This window comes from Onychomys torridus, chromosome 4, assembly GCF_903995425.1.
Source record: "Onychomys torridus chromosome 4, mOncTor1.1, whole genome shotgun sequence".
Taxonomy (NCBI): Eukaryota; Metazoa; Chordata; class Mammalia; order Rodentia; family Cricetidae; genus Onychomys; species Onychomys torridus.
This window is the reverse complement of record NC_050446.1, coordinates 104,014,970-104,040,841: the sequence shown is the minus strand read 5'-3', so window position 1 is coordinate 104,040,841 and position 25,872 is coordinate 104,014,970. Positions and strand designations below refer to the sequence as shown.

Here is a 25,872-nt window from a genome sequence, read left to right as displayed (position 1 = left end):
TCTCCAGCCCTGTACTGTATAATGATAAATTATACAGTTATAGGCCTCAGCCCAAGTTATAACAAATTATACTGCAGTGTATAATTATCCAGCACTGCACCATGTAATAATAAATTAGACAGCTACCAACCTAAGTTGAGATTCCTGGAAGAAACAGCAGAACAAGCAGGAGCCATTGACCTAGTCCTCTGATGGAGTCCCTGTCAGACAAGTCAAGTATCAAAAGAAAGAGGTGGTGACTGACCCTTCTTTTCCCTGCTTAGATGGATGCTCGCTTGACTGTGGACACACACTTGGCCATGGAGTTCTGGATTAACTTAGAATCCAGCACTCAGGTGTCCTTGGATAAAGGGAACTGCATATAAATTAAAGTGATCCACAATGTTACATTGCCCATCCTGGCCTATTTTGCCTATCACATAGCGTGGCGGTCACTGAAACTAGTGACTTTTGTAAATAAATAAGTAAGTAAGTAAGTAAGTAAGTAAGTAAGTAAGTAAATAAATAAATAAATAAATAAATAAATAAAGGTTATAAATGAGGCACCCACATGTGGAGTGAACCTATACCCAAATTTGCTTCTCAGGAGCAGGATCTGGGATGTTCACAGGTTATAGTGCTATGAATGAGAAACATCCCTCATAGCCTTGGGCATTTGAACACTTGGTTCCCAGCTGGTGGCTCTGTTAGGACAGTTCAGGTGGTGTGGACTTGCTGGAGGAAGCACATCACAGGGAACAGGATTTGAGAGCTGAAGGCTTCATCCTCCTCCAGTTCAGTCTCTTTGCTTCCTGTTTATGGTAAAGCATGTGAGTACTTAGCATCCTGCTCCAGCTACCATGCCTGCTGCTTACTGCCATGTTTCAGCACCATGGTATACTCTTAACCCTCTGGATCTATAAGCCCAGTGAACTTGTTCTTCTAATTCTGATGCTTCTCTGTTTATTCTTTGTCCGGATGACCTGAGAATAGAGAAAGTGTGGTATTGATATCGCCTACTATTAATGGACTGGTGTTAATCTGTGTCTTTAAATCCAGTAGCAGATCTTTTTTTTTTTTTTTTTATGGAACTGTGTGTTCTAAAATTTGGTGCATATATGTTTAGGATAGTAATGCCTTCCTGGTTAAATGTTCCTTTGATTAGAATGAAGTGTTCCTCTTTATCTTTTCTGATTAGTTTTATTTGAAGTCTACTTTGTCAGATGTTAGGATAGCAATGCTTGCTTACTTCCTGTTCCCATTTGATTAGGGTGCTTTTCTCCATCCTCTTTCTCTAAGGCAGTGTCTAAATTTAAAATGAAGATGTCTTTATTTTAGATAGCAGATAGATGGTTTTGTTCTTGATCCATTCAGTCAGCCTTGGTCTTTTGATTGGAGAATTGAAGCCATTGACATTTAACATTATTATTGAAATGTATGTGTTAATTATGGTGATTGTACCATTGACTTTTGGTGTTGTGTTCTCAGTGATGTCTTGTGTTTTAATAATTATGGCTTTATATTTCTTCCACACTCTCCCTGTTGGGCTAACTCATCTTTCAGCCTGAATGATCTTTCCTGTATTTTCTTTAGGTTTGCTTTGTTGGATGTAATGTTTTTAGGCTGTTTATGTTGTAGAAAGTTTTTCTTTGTCCTTCAATCATGGCAGATAGTTTTTCTGAATAAATTAGTATCTGCTGGACATCATAGCCTTTTACTACTTGGAAGTCATTGCTCTAGACTCTTCTGGCTTTCAAAGTTTCCATTGAGAAATCAGCTGCTGATCTGATGGGTTTTCCTTTATGTGACTTGTGGTTTTCCTCTTGTAGCTCTCCTTTGTTATGTATGCTTAATGTTTAAACTGTGATCCGCTGTGAGGATTTTTGTTTCTGGTCCTATCTGGTGTTCTGTGTGCTTCTTGTATCTGCATGGGTGTGTCTTCTCTGAGTTTGGGGAAGTTTTTTCCTCTGATTTTGTTGTAGATCTGGTCTATAGCATTGACTGGGGATCCTTCTCTCTCATCTATACCTATAATTTGAAGGTTTGATATTTTTCATGCTATCTCATTTCCTGTGATTTAATTATTTGTTTCAATAGTCTTTGCTTATTTTAAAAATCTAGTTCCTCTACTTTGCCCTGAGTCCTAACAGTCTTTCTTCTGCTTTATTCATTCAGTTAGAAGGCTTTCCTTTGAGTTTTCTGTTTCAAGTGCCGGGTTTCTCCATTCCATCTCCACTTCAGATTGAGTCCTCTTCAATGGTGCTATCTCCTAGTTGAATTCCATTCATTGTTCTCAACAGCCTTATGTTTGTGTTCTGGGAAAATCATTCAGGTACTTATCAGCCTTAAACACTCCCTCCTTAATTTCTTTGAACTGTTTCTTTGTGTCTTCTTTAAGCTCCTTGAATTCTTTGATGACGTTTGTAATTGTTCTTTTAAATTTCATGTCCTGGAGTTCATCTAGGTAATTCTCATTGACAAACATTTCTACAGGACTGATAATTTTTGGAGAGAAGATACTGATGTGATCTTTCATATTGTTGGTATTCTTGAGATGAAATCTGGGCATGTGAACTTCCTTTGTTAGTTCAGGTTAGACCCTGGAGGAGGACATGGAAAATCTGGGTATCTCTCTTTTCTTTTAATAGCATATTGAATATGCATGCAATATGATTCCATTGTAATAAAAAGGGTCCTGGTAATGCAAAGGGGTGAGGAAATGAAAGCACGTGCTTATCTGCCTGCAGTGGGCAGGTTGGTGGCATTAATTACGTAAAGGGTGAAGACGACTTTATATGGTGGACACAGTGTCATGGGTGAAAAAAGATAGTCCTTGGGGACCAGTAATCCCTTCCAGATGACAGTGAAAGTTAGATAAAAGGTGAATTGTGTCCGTGAGAGTCTCCTGTAGAAATCTGGCTCTATCCTGAAGGCATGGGTCCCTTGAGAACTTCTTAGCTCTACCGTATACCCTAAACAGTGAACCTGAGCCTTGCAAGTACCACTCCAGCTAGCTCCTGTGTGTTCACTAAACGCATATGCCAATGCTCTTCCTGTGGCTGCTGGAACCTGCTTAGCTTTGTAGCCCCTCCTGGAAGGAGACTTCTGAGGCATCTGGATTCATGGATTGAGCAGCTGCTACATTCCAGCCTCTCTATTTTGCAAAAGGCCATGGTTGGGCTACCCAGCCCCTGTCATGTAAGGCAATGCTGTACATCCTGTTATAGTATGTACATACTGGTTCTAGTGCCTCTGCTGCTTTTGAGAATTCTGCCGAATCCCCCAGATCAGTTTTAGAAAGATAACATGAAGCATCGTCCAAACAGCCCCACTGCCAGCACTAAAAACAAATTGGCACATGCACACTGCTCGAGAACCGTTGAAATCTTAGCTACCCACTCCTTCCCCAAAATGAACTAGAGAATAGGCTCAAAGTGAGGGGGAAGTAATGGAAGGATGCTTCAATCTCAGCTGCAGTGGCTACTGGTAAAAAGAACGGTCTTTCAAAAGCTGGGTGTGAAAAGGAAACCTTGGCAGCAGAATTGATTTGGAATAGAAGCCAGAAGATCATTGGCCAGCAGGTGGTGTCTACAACCAGAAGCTCCAAGGAGATGGGAGACGAGAGAGAGAGAGAGAGAGAGAGAGAGAGAGAGAGAGAGAGAGAGAGAGAGAGAGTCAGGTGGGTCTCAGAGGGGCAAAAATTAGAGGGCTCATGGGTCAGCAGCTCCCTGGTATTCAGAGAGGTTTGAAGAAGGGTCTGCAACAGCCTTTCAGTGTCTGAAGCTGCAGGGCCTGGCATCATGGCAGTCTCAGGGCAGGGCCTTGCTTTCAGTGCTTAACAGAAGGAAAGCAATTCTGTGTGATTGGAAGAAGAATGGGGTAAATCGGCCCGCTTCTTGGGGTTGACGGCTACTTGCTGGCTCCTCCTGGAATAGAAAACCCCTAGACCAGGGTTTCTCAACCTGTGGGTCTTGACCCCTTTGGGGGTCGCTGATCAGATATTTACATTATGATATTTACATTATTCATGACAGTAGCAAAATACAGTGAAAATAATTTTGTGGTTGGGGGTCATCACAAAGTGAGAAGCTGTATATTAAAGGGTCACAGCATTAGGAAGGTTGAGAACCACTGCCCTAGGCAGTCTGAGCCACTGAGCCTATTCCTCAGAGTTTCTTCTAAACTATTGGTAACTCCACACTGCATCAAGAAATCCATCAAGAAATGCATTTCCAACTGCTGGGTTTGTGCCAGGGGCAGAGGGTGTGTGCGGAATGTTCTCAGGAGCATAGCATCTGAGAGTTGGCTGGGTTGAACGTAGGCAGTGTGACATCCTGAGAGTAATGTTCGTGGCTCTGACCCTCCCACCTCACTTCTCAGAGTTTTCATGCAATGATATTTATGACAAAATTTGTTATAAGCAGGGAACACTAGAAACAGCACAAGTCTGTATCAATGGATTTTTAAATTAAATTATTATGGAGATAGCCTGTTTCTCCTTCAACTCCATCCTCATCACCTGGACCTGCAGGTCATACCATGGAGGTATGCTCCTAGCTGGAGGTGGCCTCCAGGATCCCACCAGCATCATTTGTCTCATGTGCCTGGGTGACTAACGGCTTCCACCTTTCTCCATTGGTATCCCCCTAGACCACTTCTACACACAGCCCATATTCCCACCCCAGGGGAGCTGGGGGTTGTTCAGGATAAATTCCAATTTCCTCTCCAGGCCCCAGGTCCTACCTCACCCACATCCTTCAGAATGATCCTTCTCTCCCTCCTGGAGCTCAGCTCCACCTCCCAGCCTCAGCCCTTGCTGCTCCTGTCTTCACTATGCTGTTCCCTCATCTTCTTCTCTTTCTCCAGGGAGAAGTATAAATGTCACCCCTCTGTTTCCCTCTCCCGCTCAGAGAGGGAAAAAGCCCACAGCTTTGCCTAGCTTATACTTTTTTGCATAACATTCAGCATAAAGGGGATGCATTCTCAATTGATAGTGTTCTTATCTCTCCCCCTAGGAGAGTCAGGATGTAATGGGCCATTTGTCCTTCTCTGGATCCTTGCTTAGAAGTTGTCACTCTACGTGTTTGGCAGATGAGAGAATGAATGTAAGTTGTTGTTTGTTTTTTAATGAGGTCTTTCTTATGAGATGTCCCAAATACACACAATAAGTAAGAGCCTACTTATGGAAAACACGAAGACAATATGTTTTCAGGACCTGCCTGTTTTTCCTGTTTTTCAGGACCTCACAATCACTTGAGTCTATTTCTAACTGCTTTCTTATTTATTGACTTACATAATTTGGTCTTCACAATAACTTTATCAGGTTGGCAACTTTAATCCCTGCACTCAGGAGGCAGATGCAGGCTGATTTCTGTGAGTTCAAGGCCAGGTTGGTCTCTGTATTAAGATCCAGTTCAGCTAGGGTTACAGGGTAAGACCCTGTCTCCAAAATAAACAAACAAATAAATAACTAAATAGTGAACATTTTAGAAAAACTTGAACAAGAACAAGGCACACAGCCAGGAATAGATCTGGGAAGTCAGAGGGTCTAGCCTCCTGGAAGACATTTACTCAATGATTTTTCAGTGCTCATGGCAGTGAGTGGGGAGGTAGGGGACAGGAGGCTGTAAAGTCAGGAAACAGTGCCTATACCAGTTATACCTCTGTAGCACCAAATGACTTGAACAAACCACTTCCCTTCTCTATGCGCACTTGGGAACCAGAGCTGCTAAGAATACACTGGATAATGTGCTCAAAATGTCCAGTGGGGGCTCACCACTGTGGACGCTAACAGTACAGCAGCAGACCTGTGGGATACAGGCCTAGAAGTCACATCCCAATACCTTGACCAGGCCACACAGGGCTCCACAAGCCTGGTGGCTTGGCTTAAGGCATGAGTTCCTTGTGGAGCCCCAGCTGTCTCAAGGCTATTGTTCTGTGTTGTGGAACATGACACTCCTGGAGTCTCCCCAGGGGAATGTGCCCGGGCCAATTGTGTAATAGCTGGGATTCAGGCAGCCTCCAGGTGCTAAGCACAGTCGTGACTCCAAAGGGCCTTTGCAGCAACCTGGGGAAGATGAGCCCTTACAACTTGGCCACAGCAGAGCGAATCTTGCAAAAGAGACATCAAGTGTCTGGGAAACGCGATACATGCTGGGCAGCAGCCTGTTTCTCCAAGAAATCTCCCATGAAGACTAGGTTGCATACTTCTCCATTTAAGTTCCCTTTTCCTTCCTGCTGGGGACTTGACACCGACTATGGCTCACAGTTCTTTTTTTTCCCTCCCCCACTTTTCTTTCCCCCCCTCCCCTCCTTCTTCCTTTCCTTCTGAAGTAGGCAGTTGTTATGTTGCCCGGGGTGGCCTCAGATCCTAGGCTAAGGCCATATCCTACCTCTGCCTTTCAAGTGCTGGACTATGGCCACACAGCATGTTACCAGGCCCTGATAACATTTTGATCACTTGGAAATTCCCCTTATCTTCAACAAGGCCTTAGGTTTCTCAGCTGCTTTCCATATTCTGACCTGAAGTAGGCATAAAACAAATACTTCTCCAATTAATTTGGTTTTTTTCCCCTGCTCATTTGGTTCTGTTGGAAAGGCCCTGGGAAGACTAGTGCCTTGAACAATTTCAGGTGGATAAACTTGGACTTTGTTTCATCTTTAACCCATGATCCTCCTTCCTCAGCCTCCCAAGGGCTTTGAAATTTTGCTTTTAAGTGTCACTGGGCACAGGGATCAGCCTGCCTGGATTTTAACCCAGGCTCTGTCTCTTGCCAGATGTCACCTTGAGAGTTTTAAAAACTTTGTACCTCAGTCTTCTCAACTTGGAAATGGACCCTCATGATACTTTTCTATTACTGTGATTAAAACATCATGACCAAGGCAACTTCTAAAAGGAAGCGTGTATTTGAGGCTTACAGTTTCAGAGAGTGGCAGGGAGTGTGGCTGCGGACAGGCAGGCATGGTAGTAGAGCAGTAGCTGGGAATTCACATCTATAGCCAACTGGGAATGGCATGGGCTTTTGAAACCTCAACACCCCCCCCCCCCAGTGGCACATCTCCTGCAAGGCCACACCTTCTAATCCTTCCCAAACAGTTTCACCCACTGGGTACCAAGCTTTCAAAAATATGAGCCAATGGGGTTTTGCTCATTCAAACCACCACAGCACCTCTTCAGAGATTGGTGTGGGGACTATAAATGGATTGGCATACACAAAGTGCTTACAAGAAAAACTAGCACACAATAGAAGTTAGCTACTACTTAATATTGTATTATTTCTCCTAAGATGAATTTTATTAAAGCATATAAATAGTATACCATTTTTTGTTTATGGTTTGACCAGCTCTGCTATCCAGACACTCCCACTGAAGCTGCATATAGCACTCAAGATGCAGAACATTTCCACCTTCCCCAAGACCCCTCTGCCACTTCTGGTCCCCCCTCCCACACACACACCAGCTTCTGACAGGGGAGATACACTGGTTCTTGGTTCTAGCACTTTGCATAAAATGGATACATATGAAAGTACTGGCTCCTTTGGATCAACATCATTAGTGTGTGTGTGTGTGTGTGTGTGTGTGTGTGTGTGTGTGTGTGTGTGTTTCCCTCTGTCTGTAGTTTACACCTTTTTTGTATTGCTCCAAGTAAGATTATAGCCAATTATTTTTTCAACCTGAGTTTCTTTATTTGCAAAATGAGGTTGATGGCTTCTACTCTCTTGAAGATGGTAAGGTCACTGAGATTTGCACCCCTCACTAAGAACATGCTGCCTCCCATACTTCCCCTGCTTCTCTGAAAGAGTTACCTACATGATAGGGATTAAGCCCAGAAGGTCAAAGGCATTCTGGAACTGAGAGGGGAGAGCTTCCAAGTAGATTCACAGCTGCAAAAGAATGGCTGTGTTTATGAAGCAGACTGTTATCTTTTAATTTTTTTTGTCAGGGTATCCTTTCTACTACCTCCCTTTTCTAAGCATAATTAAAATGCAAGTGGGCACTGCCCAGGAGGAGACAGCTGAACATTTAATTGCCCTGAGCAAAAACTTCTAGCAAAAGGTCATGCTACAATGGTAATCCAGGCTCCTTTGCATTCCTCGCCCAACATCAGTGATAACACATTAGTCTGCATGCATGTGGGACCCAACCCGGAGACAGCATCAGTCAGGCTACAGGGTTACCATTAAATGCTCACCCAGCCTCATTTTGAAGAATGTTTCTGTGGCTTGGATTCATGCCATTGACTTCCACCCCAGCTGACCCTGCCTGAGTGGACAGGCAGGGTCAGAGGCCTTGGCCAGCAGGGACAGTTCCTTTTACCATAATGTCTTGGCTTGTTGTCCTTGAAGTGGGGCCAGGAAGACACATCTGCTGAGTGGCAGACAGTGGAACTCTCAGAATTGGGTCATTACCAGCTGGGGCTGTACAGTCTTAGGAGAGGGAAGGTTTCTTGAACTCTTGTTTGCTCTAATTTTCATTTCAACATATTTAAGAAGGGGAAAAATGAAAGTTATACAAATATAAACAAAAACCTGTTCTTAAACTGATGGCATCTTGTGGTCTCTCTAAAATTGTGCACATCACAAATCCCTGTTGAAAGTCAGGGAAAATTAGGTGAAGTTTATTTATTGCTTTGCTTTTTAGATAGGATCTCACATATCCCAGGCTAGCCTCAAATCACTATATAGGTGAGGATGGCCTCAAACTTCTGACTTTCCTGCCCCCACCTTCCCTGGTACGATTGCACCCGGTTTTTAAAGTGCTGGAACTTGAACTCAGGGCTTTGTTCATTCAAGGCAAGCACTCTAACAGAGTCATACTTGCAGCCTGTAAAGTTTATTTATAAGGAGGAAACAAAATTTAGATTAACAGGACCTATGGATAGAAGCTAATCACAGGATTGATTTACATACCCACTGATACCACCAGAGACAAGGGTTTTTCCATGTTTCTGCCTCATCCTTCCCAGCAAGATGACTTCCAGCCTCATCTTATGCTGATACTATGAACATTAAGTGCCTACTTCTGTTCCCCCAAGCTGTTGGTGGCCACTGTTCTCTTTTCTGTCTACACATTTGAATATAGTCAAATAATACTTTTGTGTCTGGCTTCTTACATTTAGTTTGTCTTCAAGTTTCGTTTTTGTTATAACATGTGTTAGATCATTGTCTTCCTATCTGAACAGACTTCTCAAAAGAAGATGTATGGAAGGCTAACAAGTCTATAAAAGTGTTCAAAACCACCAGCCATCAGACAAATGCAGATTAAAACAATAAGGTATCACTTCATACCTGTCAGGATGGCTACTATCAAAAAAGCAAAGGGTATGGGAGAGAGTGTGGAAAAAAAGGATGACCTTTGAGCAGTGTTGTTGGACATGTAAAGTACCTATGAAAATAGTGTGGACTTTGCTCAAAAAAAAAAAAGTAATGCTGGGGAGGCTACTCGGAGATAGGACACTTGCCTAGCACACACAAAGCCCTGGGTTTGATCCCAGCATTGTCCAAATTAAAAACAGACCCATCATATGATAATGCGGCAAACCCACTACTAGGTATATAGCAAAAAGGAGATGGAATCCATATGTAAGAGAGAGCTGCACTCTCAATTTTGTGGCTACATTATCCATGATAGTTAAGACACAGCCTTAGGTGCTCATCAAATAGTGAGTGGATATAACATGTGTGTTTAATAAAATCTTTAAAGGCCCCATTTTAAAAACAAGAAAGGAATGCTGCCATATAGGCAACAGCAGGGATGACCAAGGAGGACATCATGCTAAGTGAAATAAGCCAGACACAGAAAGAAAATTACAGCCTGACCTCACTTGCGTGTATAATCTGAAAAGGCCAAACCCATAGAAGTGGAGAGCAGAATGGTGAATACCAAGGTGGGGTGAGGAGCTTAGGGAGATGTTGGCCCACAGCATAGTTTCAGTAACTCAAGCTGGATAAATTCTAGAGATCTATTTATAGTGTGGTGAGTAGAGATAATAACAACATACTGTATTCTTGACAATTGCTTACGGAATCGATTTTTAAGAGTTCTCACCACTAAAAAAGATGAGCAATACACCCACTAATTAGCTTGATTTAGTCATTCCAAAATATATGCTTTTCAAACATCTTGTTTGTGATGTGCACAATTTTTATTTGTTAACTAAGTATTTATTTTTAAAAAAATTCTGAAAAAATCCTCTTTAAAGTTGAGTACTTATGTATCTATGTATTTACCACATTATTTGTTGATGGGCCCTGGGTGGCTTCCACTTTTTATCTGTTGTGAACGCTGCTGCTGTGGACATGGGTAGGCAGCTCTGGTGCCCTGTTTTCAGTTTTCCCGGGTATACACACAGGGGTTTCGTATGTGATTTTGGAAACCATCTGCAGCAACTGCACCATTATATACCAGCAATGAATGCATTTTCCGATTTCTTTATTTGCCAATGCCTGTTTTTTTTTATTTGCTTGATGACACCAAATGTAACAAGTATGAGATGACATTTCATTATACTTTTTCACTTTCCCAGTGTTGTGGTATGAATGAAAATGACCCCCAGAGGTCCCTAGGGAGTGGCACTATTAGGAGGTGTGGCCTTGCTGGAGTGGGTGTGGCTTTGTTAGAAGAAGTGTGTCACCGAGGGGTGGGCTTTGAGATCTCAGATGCTCAAGCCAGGACCAGTATCTCACTCTCTTCCTGCTACCTGCCGATCTGGATGTAGAACTTGCAGCTTCCTCTCCAGCACTGTGTCTGCCATTCTTCCCTCCCTGGAAATAATAGACTAAACCTCTAAACTGTAAGCCAGCCCCAATTAAAGAGTTCCTTATAAGAGTTGCCATGGTCATGGTGTTTCTTCATAGCAGTAGGAACCTTAACTAAGACACCCAGTAAAGCTGAGCATCATTTCATGTCATTTGTGGATCTTCTTTGGAGAACTACCTAAAGGCCTTGTCTGCTTTGAAATTTTATTATTATTTATTAGTGTTATTATTATTATTATTATTGTACACAGTATTTATTTAGTGATGTTCTGTTCTTAATTACCACATGGCTCTCTATCTGCATCACAGTTTCCCACTTTGGGTTATGAGGGCCACAGGGCTGGGCAGCTAGTTGTGATTTACAACGACAAACACAGGGTCACAATGAAAGAGCTTTGAGATGTTTGTGAACAGAAAGAATGAGGAAGACATTGTGGGTTCTGAGTAAGGGTCCAGACAGGCTGCCCAACCCATAGAACCCGAGGCCTGAGCAAGGCCTCAGAGGGTCCTTCTGGGGGAATCTGAGGCACTGTAGTGAAGGATGTGATTGGTCTCCAAGTGTGATTTCCTGGTCTCATGGCAGCCCTTTGCCTGGAACCAGTGCAATAAGCATTCCATTTAGAAGGTCTTACTGAGCATCTGCAAGCAGCATTCACTAATTAAAATGAAAACAAGGCCATTCTTGGAAGAGTGTGCCCCCAGAAGACACTCTCTGTCACAAGACCAACCAGGTCCCTTTCCAAGGTCCCTGAGAATAGCAGTCTGGGAGCAACTAAGACTTTCAAGGGCTGACAAGGCACAGAGTGGATGGGTGAACAGAGCAATATATGGGAAAAACTTTGGCTTGTAAAACTCCAACCTGAGGCAGGACAACAATGTCAACCAACATGCATAAGCAGATATGAGTGCAGCAGAGATGATCTCAGAAGTTGTCAGCATCCCCCACACTGCCAAATCCCATGCCCAGCTCTCCTTCCTACCCCCAGCACCCCAATAACACACACACAGACACACACAGACACACAGACATGACACACACACAATCTACAGACAGGATCACCAATCAAGCCTGACACCGGGAGAGAACACTTGGCACTCTGTACTACATCGCAATGAGTCTTGACCAGTGATAGGAATGCTGGTCTAAGCTTGACTGAAGAGTCTTGGTTGAGAAGTTAGGCTCAAGACAGCCAAGCTAGAAAGGCTTTCACCTCTCCTCCTTTGCTGAATGGCTGCCCACACTGGTTGGAAGTCAGCTTATACTGTAACTGGATAGGCTCCTCATGTGGGTTGTCAAGCAGCAGCACCTGAGATATCACTACTGGACGCATCAAAGGACTGAATTCAGGGAGCTTGGAATTGGGTGCCGGCTGCAGCTTCACTCGAATTGACTTTGGGACAGCCACCTGAAACCTATCTCAGACAGGCTGGGTGGCAGTGCTCATCAAGGTCAACATCAACACCTACATCCAGGTGGCCAGGGGCCCCAGTCTGGAAGAAGTACAGCAGAATTCTGAAGCCATTCTGGTCATACCCGGTGATGGATGTGTAGGCTGCTAGGCTTCACAGACTCCAATGGTACAAACACTTGAGCCAGATATGTATTCTGTGAGGCTGGGGAAGAAACCAGTGGTCCAGCCTACCAGGTCCAACCTGAAGAGGACTTGGTACCTGATGGCACTTCCTTGGGGATGCTTTTTTGGGGGAACGTATTTCAGTGGTCCTGGAGATAGTTGTGGTGAGAGAAGATCCAGCAAGTTCCTGTCTGCAGAAAGGCTCTGGACTCCACCCACCCCCAGGAGTGTGATGGCCACTGCTTCTTGTCTTTCTTTACAGCAACTTGGAATCACAACCTTGTTCCTAGCGGGAACATTGTATCGTTGATCTCTAAAGCAAAATTGGAGCTTCCAGGTCAATGAGAGGGCAGTTCTTCCTGTAGGCTATTTGATTCAGAGAGACTCTGGAGACAGGAATGTCTCCCACCGCAGCAGATCACCTGTTGACTCATCCTGCTACCACCTGTTTCCACAGCAGAAACCCCTGGGTGGGAAGGTCATTTTCTTGAAGAATCTCTACCAGTGCGTCCTCGTCATCGGTGGTGTTGTCACTTGCTAGGCGGAACAGGGTCGGCCGCAGCTTCTCACATCTTTCATACACAACCTGCATGCAGGCCCTCCTGGTCAGGCAGGGCCGGGCCTGGCCTGTGGTACATGCTTGGCATCTCCCGCAGCACCTTCACATGGCTATGTACTTCCTCCACTGCATTGACTCGCTTGAAAACTGTCTTGGACTTTTCTTGTTCTTCCTTGACCTAATTCTTAACCAGCCGGTTGCTCTTGAGAAGTCTTGTCAGAGGCTTTGACATTTCCTCATGAGCATCAAAGCATCTTTGGCCAGGGAGAAGGTGGGGGTAAGATCAGCATCTGATAAGCATCTCGGATCTTCATGTCTTCTGGAAACCAGACCGTCCAGCTAAAGAGGATTTCAATAACTCTTCCTTTAACCTTCTCCGTGGCCCAGGCCCCTAGATACTTTGGCAATACTACTTTGACCAGTTCATTCAAGAAGCAGAACTTGGCCACCTCATTGTGGAACTCTCCCCACCCCAACCCCCGCAATGCTCGTACAAGCCGTGATTCACTCACATCTCCAGCATGGTCAGGGTGTAAGGGTCTTCCTTCTCCCATGGAGACTGGATCTTGTGAACCAGTAGCCAGGGCACATGCGTCAGGCCATTGGGGTGGCATTTACTTGCTCACAGAAATTCTGGATCGCTAACCAATCCTGTTCCACCATGCTTGGGTCTGTGGCTTTATTGAGCCACAGCTCCAGCACTGCATCGACTTCCCGAGGCAACCTCATCTGAATCAGTCTCCTCCAGGGTTCTTCTGGTCCCCACTGCCACTGCTGTCTCTGCTATCTGCCCAGCCTGGTGCTAAGGCCACAGTCACCGCCCCCCATCTCCCCCCCCCAAAAAAAAAGCTGCAGCCATCACCACTGGCTAGCCTTCTCTCCAGCTGCTGTTATGGCAGTGAAATTCTATTATTATTGAAGTTTTTTCTTTCATTTTTGAGATTTTAACATAATTATACCATTTCTCTCTTCCCTTTCTTTCCTGCAAACCCTCCCAAATATCCCTCCCCATTCTCCTTTTTTTCATTAATTGTTGTTATGTGCATATTTGTGTATGTATACACAGATACATTCCTAAATATAACCCATGTAGTCTGTGCAAGGTTACTTGTGTGCATGTTGTCAGGGTTGACCATTTGGTACCAGATGTGCTCTTTCCTGAGGAAGACTGTTTCTTCCACTTTCAGCATTCCTTAGTAGCCTGCAGGTCTTTGTGTGGGGTCGAGGCCGCACAGGCTTATCCCTCATTCTCTTCGGCTTGTCTATTGGTGTCATTCTTGTTCAGCTCATGTTTAGACCATCACGCTGGTGAGATTTTACAGGCGTAGCTTCTGACATCACTAGGAGACACATTCTCACAGCAAACTCCCTGATCTTCTGGCTGTTACAATCTTTCTGCCTCTTCTGTAATATTCTCTGAGCCTTAGGTGCAGGAGTGTTCCCTAGATGTATCCATTGGGACTGGGTTCCACAATGTTACATTTTTATTGGTTGTGGATTTCTATAGTATTTTCCATCTGTTGCAAAGACAAGTTTCCTTGAAGAGAGCTGAGGACTATACCTATCTGTGGTTATAAAGACAAATGTTTAGCTTGTTGTTGTGGATGATGCTGGTTTAGAAAAGTAGGTTCTCCTCCAAGATCTATGATGTTATTAACCCTAAGCAGTTGGCTAGGTTTCCAGTACCATGAATGGTTTCACCTTTATTGAGCACACCTTAAGTCCATTGAGAGAACTGTTGGTTACCACCAAGGTATTCATGCCATTATTGCTCATCCAGGGCTTGTCTGCCAAGCTGGTCACTGTTGTGGTTCACAGCCATTGTAGTTGGATAGTGCTGTTGGTTGCTTCCATTCTGTGAAGGCTTGCCTGGTATCTTCTTGTCAGGGAGAAAGCATTCAGGTCAGTTCCTGCTCAGGGGCCTCTAGATGCTTTTCTGAAGTGCGTAGTGTCTTTGGCAATAAGAGCTTCCCTTCGACCCCTGGAGGGCCACCAAGGGCAATAGCAATAGGCTGTAGGTTTTGGGAATCCTTTGGAGAGCCCAGATAAGGGTTTCTCATGTCTGCTCCTGGGGATATTCTTAGAAGAAGTCTTTGGTTCTTGGAGGGAGCATTGTCAGGCCAGATGAGAAAAGTTTATTTGAACTATATATTAATATTTATACACAGAATTACAATATCATAGTGTCTTGTTTAGATAAATAGCTAATATGATTTCTTATGATCTTTTCAGACATACTCATTTTTTTTCCAAGACAGGGTTTCTATGTGTAGCTTTGTGCCTTTTCCTGGAACTCACTTGGTAGCCCAGGCTGGCCTCGAACTCACAGAGATCCGCCTGGCTCTGCCTCCCGAGTGCTGGGATTAAAGGCGTGCACCACCACCGCCCGACTAGACCTCCTCATTGTTATTTTGCCCTATTCCCTCACTAAAGAGCCAACCCTCCCCCCATTTCCATTATCAGATCACTGTATCTTGCTACTCCCCTTCACCCCCTCCTGCCTTCTGCTGTATTTACCTCCTTCCCCTCTCTCTAAAGAGCCCCCTTTTCTCATCAACCTGAGAAGATCCCTTGTACCCTGCTAGTCCCTTCTATATTGCTTCCCAACCTCCTACTCCAGGAATGGCCCCCTTCTACTAAAGGAATGGCCCCCTTCTATTAAAGGAATGACCCCCTTCTACTAAAGGAATGGCCCCTTTCTACTAAAGGAATGGCCTCCTTTTACTTTCCCACTTTCTGCGGTTACTCTTGGATATGTAGCTGAGGATTTAGAGGTAGGAGTCTCCAATGAAAGAGAACATGTGATATTTGTCTGTCTGGGTCTGAGTTACCTCACTCAACAATCTTTTCTAGTTCCATCTTTTTATCTGCCAAGTTCATGGTCTTAGTTTTCTTTACCGCTGAATAATATTCCATAGTGCATATGTACCACATTTCATTGTCAATTTGTAGGTTGCAGGGCATTTCATTTGTTTCCATTTCCTGGCTGTTGTGAATAGCAACAATGGACACAGCTGAGCAAGTACCGGTGCAGTAGGCTGTGAAGTGCTTTGGACGTGTGCCGAGGGGTGACATAGCTGTGTCATCTGGTAGATTTATTTTTAGCTCTTTGAGAATTCTTCCCACTGATTTCCATAGTGGCAGCACCACTTTGCAACCCCAACAGTGAAAACATGTTCCCTTTTCCCCACATGCCTTCCACCATTTGATGTTAGTTGTTTGTTGATCTTTGCCACGCTGACTGCAGTAAGATGAAATCTCAAACTTGTTTTGATTTGCATTGCCCTAATTGCTAGGAATGATGAATGGTTTTTGGAGATATTCCTTAGCCACTTTTCCCCTATTTTTAGAACTCCTGTTCAGATCCCATGCCCATTTTCAGAATAGGTCATTTTTTTTCTAATTCTTTGTTTTTTTTTGGAGTTCTTTATATATTCCGGATATTAATCCTTTGTCAGATGTACAGCTGGCAGTGATTCTCTCCCATTCTGTGGGTTTCCTCTCCACCCAGTTGATTGTTCTTTAGCTATGAGGAAGCTTTTTAGTTTTATGAAGTCCCACTTGTTCATTGTTGGCCTTAATTCTTGGGCAAATGGAGTCCTGTTCAGAAAGTCTTTTCCCACACCTGTATCACGTGTGGTGCTGTCTATGTTTTCTTCTAGTAGTTTCAGGGTTTCAGGTTTCAGATCGTTGATCCACTTGGAGTTAGTTTTCATAGAAGGTGATGGAAACAAGTCAATTTCACCCTCCTTGTTGTGGACATCCAGTTTCCCAGCACTGTTTATTGATGATGTTTATTTTTACCAGCATATGTTTTGGCATCCTTGTCAAATAGTAAGTGGCTGAAGTGACATGGACTCTGTTTGGCCTTGTGATTTTTGTCCCCCTGGTCTGCATGTGAGCTGTCTCACCAGTACTGTATTACTTTTCCTCTTGTGGCTCTTTAATAGACCTCAAGGTCTGGAATGGTAATCCCTTCAGCACTGCTCTTTCTCCTCAGGACTGTTTTAGTTATCTGTGGTGTTTTGTGGTTCCAAATAAAGTTTAGGATAGTCTTTCTACTTCTCTGAGAAATGGGATAGGGATTTTGATTGGGATTGCACTGAATCCTTAGCTAGCTTTTTTTGAAGCTGACTATTTTCATAATGTTACCTCTATCAATCCACCAGCTTGGATGTCTTTCTCTTTTCTAATGTCTTTCTCTGTCTCTTTCCGTAGAGGTCTAAAGTTTACATTGTAGAGGTCCTTCTCTTCCTTGGTTAGGTTTATGCCTAGATGTTTCATTTTCTTTTGATGCAACTGTGAAAGAGCATATGCCCATGATCTCCTTCTCTGTATGTTTGTTGTTGATGTATAGAAAAGTTACAGATTTGTGTGAGTTGATTCTTTGTCCTATCGCACTGAATTGATTTACCCTCCTAGAAGTTTTCTGGTGGAATGTCTGGGCTCTCTAATGTATAGTGTCATGTCCTTTGCTTTTTCTTCCCATTTTCCTATCCCTTTAAGTCCTTCCTCTTATCTTACAGCTCCAGCTAGTACTTCAGGTACAACACTGGGAAGGAATGGAGACTGTGGGCATCCCCATCTCATTTCTGACTTCAGTGGGATTACTTCAAGTGTTTTTCCATTTAGGACGATGTTGGCTGTGGGTTTCTAAGAACCTTCATTGTGTTGAGGCCTGTTTCCTCTAGCTCTACATTCTGTAGGACTTTTACCATGAAGGCATGTTGGATCTTGTCCCAGGCCTTTTCTGCAGCTATTGAGATGATCATGTGACTCTTATTTTTAAATTCATGTATGTGGTTTATAACATTTATTGACTTTTTTGTTTTTGAACCATCCCTGCGTTTCAGGGATAAAGTCGACTTGGTCATAGTGGATAATCTTTTTGATTTATGTCTGCACACTGTGAGTATTTTATTGAGGAGTTTCGAGTCTGTGTTCACAAGGAATGTTGGCCTGTAGATCTCCTTCTTTTGTTGTTTCTTTACCTGGTTTGAGCATTAGAGTGGTACAAGGAGTTTGGGAATGTTCCTTTTGTTTCAACTGAAAAAAAATTTTTTTTGAATAGTGTAAGAAAGATTTGATAAAGATCTGCTTTGGATGTCTGGTAGAATTTTCACCATGAATTCGTCTGGTCCTGGGCTTTTTAGAGGATTTTTATTTCTATTTCAACCTCCTCACTTGTTATGGATCTGTTTAGGTGGCTGACTTCTTCTGGGATTAATTTTGGTGGTTTGGCTGAATCTAAAAATTCATCCATTTCTTTTAGATTTTCCAGCTTAATGGAGTACCGATTTTTAAAATATTCCCTTATAATTTCAAATTTGTTTAGAGTCTATTGTAATGATTCACTGATCAGTTCTGATTCTGTTTATTTGGGTCCTCTCTTTCTTTCATTTGTTTAGTTGGCCCAAAGGTCTGTCAGTCTTGTTCATCTTCTCAAAAAGAGAAGTGCTCAGATTTGTTGATTCTTTGCATTGTTTTCTCCTTTCTATTTCACTGGTTTCTGCTCTAATTTTTATTATTTCTTATCATTGACTAGGCTTGGATTTGTTTTTTTCAAGTTTTTGAGTTACACCATTAAGTCAAACACACCAAAAGCCATGTGCTCTTTCTGGGTTTTGTTGTTTGTTTTGTTTATTGAGTCAGGATTTCTCTGAGAAGTCCTGACTTTCCTAGAACTCACTCTGTAGACCAGAATGGCCTTGAACTCATAGAGATCCACCTGCCGCTGCCTCTTCTTGAGTGCTGGAATTAAAGGTATGTACCACCACCACCTAGCTCTTTCTGTTGTTGTTGTTGTTGTTGTTGTTGGTGGTGGTGGTGGTGTGTGTGTCTGTGTCTGTGTCTGTGTGTGTGTGTGTGTGTGTGTGTGTGTGTGTGTGTGTGTGTGTGTGTGTCTGTGTGTGTGTGTCTGTGTGTGTGTGTGTGTGTGTGTGTGTGTGTGTGGTGTTTTTACTTTCATTTAGTTCCAGGAAATTTCTTATTTCTTTCTTGATTGTTCCTTTGATAAATTCATCATTCAGTCATGAGTTAGTTAATCTCCATGAGTTGATGTATTTCTAGGTGGTTTTTTTTTCTCTTTTACTGACAGTTTTCTTGTGTTGTGGTTAGCTAGTATACAACAAGTGATGTCAATCTTTCTGAATTTGTAAAGATTTGCTTTGTGTTTAGGATGTGGTCTATTTTAGAAAAGCTTCCCTGGGGTGATGAGTAGAACATATATTCTTTGGTGTTTGGGTAGACCACTCTATAAATATCTGTTAAGTCTATTTGATGCTTGGTGTCAAATAATTCTGGTGTTTCTCTATTTTTTGCTCAGAGGACTCACAAATTAGAGAAAATGGGGTGTGGGTATCTCTTACTATTAATGGCTTGGTGTTAATCTGTGTTTTTGAATCCAGTGCCAGGTGTTCTTACAAAACTGTGTGCTCTAGAATTTGGTATATATATGTTCAGAATAGTAATGGCTTCTTGGTTAACTGTTTCCTTGATTAGAATTGAGTGTCCTTCTTTATCTCTTGTAATTAGTTTTATTTGAAGTCTACTTTGTCAGATGTTAGGATAGCAATGCCTACTTGATTCCCATTCCCATTTGATTAGAGTGCTTTTCTCCATCCTCTTCCTCTAAGGCAGTGCCTAACTTTAAAACGAAGATGTCTTTCTTTTAGATAGCAGATAGATGGGTTTTGTTTCTTGATCCATTCAGTCAGCCTTGGTCTTTTTATTGGAGAATGGGGGCCATTGATATTTAAATTTATTATTGAAATGTGTGTTAATTATGGTCATTGTATTGTTGACTTTTGGTGTTGTGTTCTCAGTGATATCTTATGTTTTAATAATTATAGCTTCATATTTCTTCCACATTCTCTCTGTTGGGCTCACTCATCTTTTCAACCTGAATGAAACTTTCCTATATTTTCTTTAGGTTTGGTTTGTTCACTATAATTTTTTAGGCTGTTTATGTTGTAGAAAGTTTTTCTTTGTTTTCCAATCATGGCAGAACATTTTTCTGAATACATTAGTTCATGTTGGCAATTAGAGATTTTAGTACTTGGAAGTCATTGCTCTAGACTCTTCTGACTTTCAAAGTTTCCACTGGGAAGTTGTTCTTATGGGTTTTTCTTTATATGTGACTTGTGTTTTTCCTCTTGCAGCTTTAATATAGTTTCATTGTTAGGTATCCTTAGTATTTTAATTATAATTTGTGGTGAGCATTTTCTTTTTTGGTCTTGTCTATCTGGTGTTCTGTGTGCTTCTTGTATCTGTATATGTTTGTCTACCCTGAGTTTGGGGAAGTATTCTTCAATGATCTTGTTGGATATCTGGTCTATGGCATGGACTTACCATCCTTCCTTCTCTCTCATCTATCAATGCCTCATTTTGAAAGTTTCATTTTTCATGGTTTCTCTCATTTCCTGTGTGTTCCTTTCCCATGATTTGATTTTTTTTTCACATTTACTCATTTACTTTGTCTAGATCCTTTGTGTCTTTTGCATCATGCATCTCGACCCCATTCTTCTCCCATCCCTTTTTCATCCACCCTCTGCAACTTCCCACTCGGCCAAAAAAATAAAATAAAATAAAATTTAAGAGAAAGAAAAGAAAAATTTCATCATAAATCTCATCATGGAAGCTGTAGTGTGACACAGTGAGTCATGCAGTAAACCCTTTTATCCATGTACCTTTACTTGCAAGTGTTCGTTGCAAAGAGTCACTGGTCTGGTTCGAGGCCTCTGCTGTACCATCAATAATGGGCCCTCACTGGGGTTCCTTTTGGAAATCCTGTTGTCGCCTATGTTGTGGAGATCCTGCTGCTTTGGATCTGCAGAACGTGCCTTCCTGTGTTCCAGCAGATCATAAATGGGATGGATGTTGGGGTGTGCCAACTCATAACCTTGGTTCTGGGCCTGGGTAGTTGCAAGGTTGGTCAACCCACCAGTTCTCCCCCATCCTCACCACCAGGGTGAGCTGTCCAGCATTGACCCGGCTAGATCATCCTTGGCAGTGAGAAGTAAGGGGTGAGACTGGTTCTCCTGCTTTCACACCCTCAGGGTTGGCTCACCCACACCCACACCATCAGGACCAGTTCTACTGTGTTGTCCAGGCAAAGTGCAGGACCACTCTCTGGAGTGCTGCAGCGAGGGGTGGGGATGGGTGGAGAAATCTCTTCCTAGCCCATGCTGTCATATGGCTGATGAGTGACAGGGCCAGATCTCCCAAGTTCATGTTCTCAGGTATGGTTCACCAGCATCCAGTCAATAGGGTCAGCTCTACAGTGCTGCCCAGGGGAAGTGCAGGGCCCATTTCCCTAGTGCTTCAGGTGGTAAGGAGGAGGGTCAGCTCCCTCATCTGCCACAGGCAGTGAGGGGCAAGGGGTATGGCAAATGAGAGGCAGGGTCAGATCTTCTATCATCGTCATTGTCATCATCATCATCATCATCATCATCATCATTGAGACAGGGTTTCTCCATGTAGCCTTAGCTGTCCTGGGACTTGCTTTGTAGACCAGGCTGGCTTCAAACTCAGAGATTGAGCTGCCTCTGCCTCCCGAGTGCTGGGATTAAAGGCGTGCGCCACCGCCGCCTAGCTCTATCTGATTCTTTCTGCTCCTATGGCTCTCCTTTGAGTTTTCCAGTTAAATCATTGGGTTTTTCAGTTTCATCATCATTTCAGCTCAAATCCTTCTCAATGTCACTGTCAAATCCTTAGCTGTCATTATCATTTCCATCTGCTTTATGCTTCTGGGTTTTTAATTTTTTCCATCACTCAGGTATTTATATTCACTAAGTTCTTCCTCTTTAATTTCTTGTTTTTATTCATTGAAAAGTTTTTTTCTGTACAATATATTCTCATCACAGTTTCCCTCTCCTCCAAATCAATGCTAGTGCAAATAGTGGCACAGACATTGTGGGAGTAACCAACCACTCTCTGATTGGATTAAAGTCCTGCTCCATGAGATGGAACTTGTGCCTGACACTGCTTGAGTGCCCAAGAACTTGAGACTGGATAGGCCACAGGCCTACAGGAAAACAAATACTGGTGTTATGCTAAAACCTAGCAATAAAATTACTCCTAAGATTATTCTGCCATACCCATAGATCAGTACCTTTTTCAGTCATCATCAGAGGAGCTTCCTCTTGTGGTAGATGAGAACTAACAGAGACCTACAACTGGCCAATCTGCAGAATGGAAGATTCTGGAATATTCAGTCCTTTCTCTGTAATTTCACTGTGTGTGTGTGTGTGTGTGTGTGTGTGTGTGTGTGTCCTCTTTAAACTCCTTGAATTCTACATGAAATTTATGATTATTCTTTTAAATTCTCTGTCCTGGGTTCATGTAGAAAATTCTCATTGGTAGACATTCTACAGCACGGGGATGTTTTGTAGGAAGATGTTGGCTTACTCTTTTGATTATTGGTATTTTTGTGATGAGATATGGGCATGTGGAATCTTCTTCCTTGGTTCTTAGTCTGTTAGGTACAGAACAGGTTGGGGATGAATAGAGGATGTTGGTTGGGTGAAGATGTTGAGCCTAGGGGTTGGAAATGGCTTGGGTGGAATGAATCAGGTACATGAAGGAGACTGGGCAGTATGTGCTTCCTGGTCTAACCTTAGGCTGTGGGGTAGATTTGGCTTGATGGAAAGGTTGGATATTGCATGGGAGGGTCCTATGTGTTGGGGAATAGATAGGACAGGTCTTTTCCAAAGCCTAGACATTGTAATTCAGGCAGGGATAGGGGTAATTGTGATAAAGGCATGAATGGGGGGACCAAAGGGACTCACTTGGCTAGATCCTGAAGAAGGAAGTGGTGTCTGACTAGGTAGGATGGTTGTAAGAGATACATTAGAGATCTGTGGAGATGTTATGGGTAGGGATGGTCTTAATGGAAGCCTATATTGGCTGCAATAGAGGCAGGCATGGTTAGACTAGGTTGAATCATTAGATGTGAGACCCAGGCTAGATCTGGCAGGTAAGGAAGAAGACATTGATAGAGAAGTTACTAAAACTTCCTGGGCTAGACTATGGAGGTAGATGTGGAAAGTTTTATTAATGAGTTTTAGGAGTTCTTTATATATTCTATATATTAATCTCTCAGCAGACACATGACTTATAACTATTTTCTTGTAGTGAATAGGTTGACTTTTTATTCTCGTAATAGTGTTCTTTGTAGGCCGTACGTGTTCAACTTTTTTTCTTTTGACATAAGATCTTCCTATCTACTCCTGACTGTCCTGTAACTCACTATGTAGACCACAGTGGCCTCAAATTCAAAGAGATCTGCTTGCTTCTGCCTCCCAATTTTAACATTAAAGGCTTGTGCCATGATACCTAGCAAGTTATTAGTTTTGATGAAGTCTAACTTGTGTTTTTTATTTCTTTGTTGTCTGGAGTTTTTATATCATATCCAAAAACACCACTGTTATATCCAGAGTCATTAAGCCTCCTCCTACGTTTTCTTAGATGAGCTTTATAGTGTCAGCTCTTACATCTGAGTTTTTTGTCCATTTGGTTTTTCATATATGGTGTTAGCAAAGTGAAAATCTTATTTTAATAATTTATTTCTCTAAAATCTATTATTTACTTGTTTTATATGTATGAACATTTTGTATGTATGCACTACATTCATGCTTAGTGCACATGGAGGTCAGAACAGGGTATCAAATCCCCTGGAACTGGAGCTGCTGATCACTGAGAACTGAACCTGAGTCCTTTGCAAGAACAAGTACCCTTAACTGTTAGGCCGTCTCCAGCCTCAACAATATGTCTTTTATTTAGTATCATGTTTAAAATAGAAATTCAAATATTTATTTTTAATGCCCTTTAAAATGTTTCCTGAGTTTATTTGCATATGGTTGTATTCTTTCATCCTGTTTTCTATGTATAGCTCCAGCTTCCCAAGAAGAGGCACCAAGGGTTTAAACAAGTGTCACTGGCTCCCTGCCAGTTGGGAAAATGTACCCAGGACCATGGCAAATGACAGAGAAGCTCAGTGGGAAAAGTTAGGGGGACCAGGGCTTGAATCTGATCCTTAGCCTGACAGCTAAGTCTTCAAACTATGCCCTTTCTCTTCTTCCTTTCTTTCCTCTCTTTCTTCCTGTCCGTCTGTCCATCCATCTATCCATCCATCCATCCATCCATCCATCCATCCATCCACCCACCCATCCATCCACCCACCCATCCATCCATCTACTTACCCATCCATCCTTTCACCTAGCAATCCATCTACTAATCCTCCATTCTCTCACCCCTCAAACAATTATTTGTTGAATGCTGCTAGGGGCTGGTCATGGAAATCATGTTAAGGAACATATTCCAATACCGTGCTTGCAATCAGGCAGCTCCCAGGGCACTATAGAAGAGGGATACTAATCAACCAACACAAATCCATGAGTAATTACAAACTGCAATATGGGCTCCAAAGAATTGCTGGACAGTTATGACATGTCTAACAAATGAACTAGGCCCACTCTCTGGCTTGGGGGGAAAGTAGAAGTGGATGTTCTGGGCATCGCAACCCTGTACAAAGACCCTGTGGCCCATGTTCAAAGCTGTCAGGAGGCTGATTGCCAGTGCAGGGGGGCGGGATGGAGAGAATAATGTGAAAGGGAGGGCGTGCAGCTCTGATGGAGGCCAGTACCTGCAGGGAAGCCTGGGTCTGCCTGGATCTGGCTCCCCTGTACAAAGTGACTCACCCTTACTCAACATTTAGATCTGCACTTGGGGATTTCCTCTCTGGGAGGCTGCTTTGCCTCATGTAGGCTTAGCAAACCCCATCTATTTTTCATCTAATAAGAAAAAAGTACCCCGAACTTAGAAGTAAGGCAAAAGGAGGGGGCGTTTCTCCTCATCGCCACAGTAGAGCATGGTTTAAACGCACTTACTGAAGGATTAGTTCATCCAGACAAGGAAGACACCTGAGTTTGTTTCTGCCGTTTGACTAGGGACCAGATTTTATAAAGTTATGATCTATGTCCATTTGTTGATTTTGTCTGGGTGAGGGACAAATAGCTTGTTTAGCAAGAAAGATAACTCTTGAAGTCTGGTTTATCACCTTGGGGACTATAAAACCAGTTATATCTCTAACTTGACCTTTCTTTCTCACATCCCTTCATAAAAGCCTGTGGGCATCCATTTCCTCTTGGAGCAGGGCTGACCTCCTACAGGGGACCCTTGCTCCCTGGCTGATGTTCTCATTCTGTGCTGGCCATGGGCAATCACAGCAGTGCTGTTAGGACTGCTGGCTGTACTCACTTCCTCCTGCCCCATGAGCTCATATGGGTGTGGCCCACTTTCCTCAACACTACATTCTCAGAATTTTGCGAAAGGCCTGCTTCCCAGCAGGAGCTTGAGAAATAGTTATTAACTCAATAAGTGATCTGGAGTGTGCCACTTTACTTCTCTGAGCCACATTTTCCTTTCTGTGAAATGGACACCACAACACGCATCTGCCAAGATTCCATGAATTGAAGACTGCAAGAGACCACGAGAGGCTCAGGCACACTGCATTGCTTAGGCATGTCTCCCCAAAGGCATATGTGTAGAAGTTTCATTTCTAGCTGGTAGATGGAATCAACGGGATGGGGTGGACCATAAGGACCATGGCCTAATTAACAGGCTATTCCCCTGATAGTCATAATTTGATGGCATTATTGGGAAGGGGTGGTAACTAAAAGATGGGGCCTGGGTGGAGGAAGCAAGTCCCTGGAGGCATGTCTTTGAAGGGTATGTCTTGTCCTTGGAGCCTTCTTCCTGGCTGCCATGAGGTCAGGAACTTCTGCGGACATGTCCCTCCTCCACTGCCATTATTCAGTCTTGCCACAGGCCCATAGCAGTGGGGCAGCTAAACACAGATCGAATCTCTGAAACCTAGAGCATTATTTTCTCAGGTGTTTTGTCAGTGACACATGAGGTGGACCAAGGCCTCCCTTATTCAAGGGCCTGGGCACTGAAGATGGGAGATGAATCCCTGGGGTGGGGAGCTCATGGTCTGGTTGAG

At 43.1% G+C, this 25,872-nt stretch overlaps 1 pseudogene; it reads right to left on the bottom strand.

Moving 5' to 3' along the window:
- Nucleotides 1–11,917: 11,917 nt before the first annotated feature.
- On the bottom strand, nt 11,918–14,630 carry LOC118581886 (annotated as a pseudogene).
- Between the last annotated feature and the right edge of the window lie 11,242 nt (nt 14,631–25,872).